This window comes from Mastomys coucha, unplaced genomic scaffold (assembly GCF_008632895.1).
Source record: "Mastomys coucha isolate ucsf_1 unplaced genomic scaffold, UCSF_Mcou_1 pScaffold8, whole genome shotgun sequence".
NCBI classification, from domain to species: Eukaryota; Metazoa; Chordata; class Mammalia; order Rodentia; family Muridae; genus Mastomys; species Mastomys coucha.
Window position 1 is genome coordinate 37,598,236 of NW_022196914.1, and position 2,231 is coordinate 37,600,466.

General features: G+C 39.3%; 1 protein-coding gene across 11 annotated transcripts in view; it reads right to left on the reverse strand.

Annotated features, from left to right (window-relative positions):
• The window catches only part of Fam81b (family with sequence similarity 81 member B), a 62,826-nt gene that overhangs the window by 39,101 nt on the left and 21,494 nt on the right, over positions 1–2,231 (reverse strand). The gene's annotated exons all lie outside the window — the stretch shown is intronic.

Below are 2,231 nucleotides of genomic sequence, written 5' to 3' on the forward strand. Positions count from 1 at the left end.
GAGAGAGAGAGAGAGAGAGAGAGAGAGAGAGAGAGAATTGAGTTTTGCTTTAAGTGAAGTAAGCTGATGTAGTTTCAGTTGAATGCTGCCAGGAGTAAATGAGATCTCAATAATTTTTGAACACTAGCCAGAAAGCCAGCCTTTATGTGAAATCTCTCAATTTAAAAATATTGGCATCTACTGTGTAAGTCAGTATGGCAGTTCTTCAAGAAGCTGGGAACAGATCTACCTCAAGATCCAGCTGTATCAGTCCTGGGAATGTACCCAAAGAATTCTACATCCTACCACAAAGACACTTGCTCATCCATGTTCATTGCTCCTCTATTCGTAATAGCCAGAAAGAGGAACAGAAAGAGATATTCACCAACAGATGAATGGATAATGAATATGTGGTACCTTTACAAAATCTAATACTGTTAAGGTGTTAAAAAACAAAATCATGAAATTCTCAGATAAATAGATGGAGCCAACTCAGACCCCAAAAGACAAATATTCATGTATTCTCTTATATTTGGAGAATAGCTTTTAAATATTCAATAGGCATGTGACAATCTATATAACCCAGTTTGGGGATAGAGAAAGGGCCTAGAGAGTCTGGGAAAATCTCTCAAGGAAAAGAAAGTATATAGTCATGGAGAGATATGACAGAGTCTGGCACAGGAGTGTTAAATAGAAAGAAGGAGGTAAGAGGGGTTAAGAAGGGATTATGGGGGAGGGACAAATAACTCCACAGGCCATTTGAGGCTCATATGGATATCTAGTAGAGTGGAAGCTTCTTAAAATATATACACATAGGGATGGAGAGATGGTGCAGCCATTAAAGGCTAGACTCACAACCAAAAATATATACACATAGGAAAGAAGTATAAAAGGAGTTACCAAGTAATGGAGGAGACAAAACCTAAACCAGACATCATTTTAAAGAGGCTCTACTCTACATTCTAAAGTGACTATAAAAGACTTATGCTGTATGCACCTTCAGATTTTATCCTAGTAGTCACATCTCAATCGTATCCTGGCATTTAACTATAGTACCAAGTTGCTGTGCTGGGAATAGTGGTTTTAAAAGTATCTTACACCAATTTGTAACTATTAACTTAAAATGAAAAAAAAATATGCCTACCTATTAAAAGTCATGTTTTAGTTGTTCAACAACGTCAGTAGATGCTGACAAACAAAATGTTTAGTTGAGAAAAAAAGCACAGGACTTTGGAAAAAACAAGTTCAAGTTTGGTTCCATCTGAAAAATGCCTGAACTGTGCTTAAATTTGATGAACTTTACAAATCAAAAGGAGTTTTTAAAAAGTGAGTGTTAGGGTTGAAAAAGGCCTTCTGTATGCAGATTTTCCCATTTCTGACTGGTGGACTGGTACAATCTAGGAGCACGCAGGGAAACCTGGGCATCAGACACAGACTCAAGGAAGCCTCTGGAGGAGGATGGTCAGTTTTCTGTAAGGCGGTGGCCATCCCACGCCCTTTAGTATATGGGCAGCACAACTGGACTCAAATAGGGTTCAAACTTTTAAAAAGGGGGTTGAAACCTTGGGGTGGGATGAGGAAGGGGACTGCATATGGAAAGATGTGTAGTTAGAAATGTGAGTGAATCAAAATCGATTACATGTATGAAAGTGAAAATTTAATAAAATAGTGTGCATGTTTTCAAAGGTAAGCAGTAAAGCACAGTTTTTGGGGTTGTTTTTTGCATTGCTCTGCCTTCAGTAAAGACCAGAGATGACCCAGGTGTGGTGTGTATCCCTTTCATCCAGCATGAATCCCAGCACTCTGGAGGCAAAGGCAGGGAGATTTATGTGAGTTTGAGGCCAGCTTGGTCTACATAGTGAGTTCTGGGACAGTCAGAGTGACATAGTGAGACTGTCTCAAAAAGACCAGACAACCAACCAACCAATCAACCAAACAACCAACAACAGAGAAAAATGAACCACCTCTGCTCAGTATTGAGTATTTTCTAGACAAAACCAAGTAAATCAGTGTAGCAATGACATATTGCAATCTCAGTGCAATATAGTATTGTCCTGTACTATAACATAGCAACATATTGAAGACTTCTGTAACCCTGGGAAAGGAATAGCTACACTAAGACATGGGTGTTCCTGTGTGCGTACATGTGTGCGTACATGTGTGTGTGTATAGGGTTTGTGTGTTTGTGTGTGTGTGTGTGTAGGGTGTGTGTGTGTGTGTGTATATAGGGTTTGTGTGTGTGTGTGTGTAGG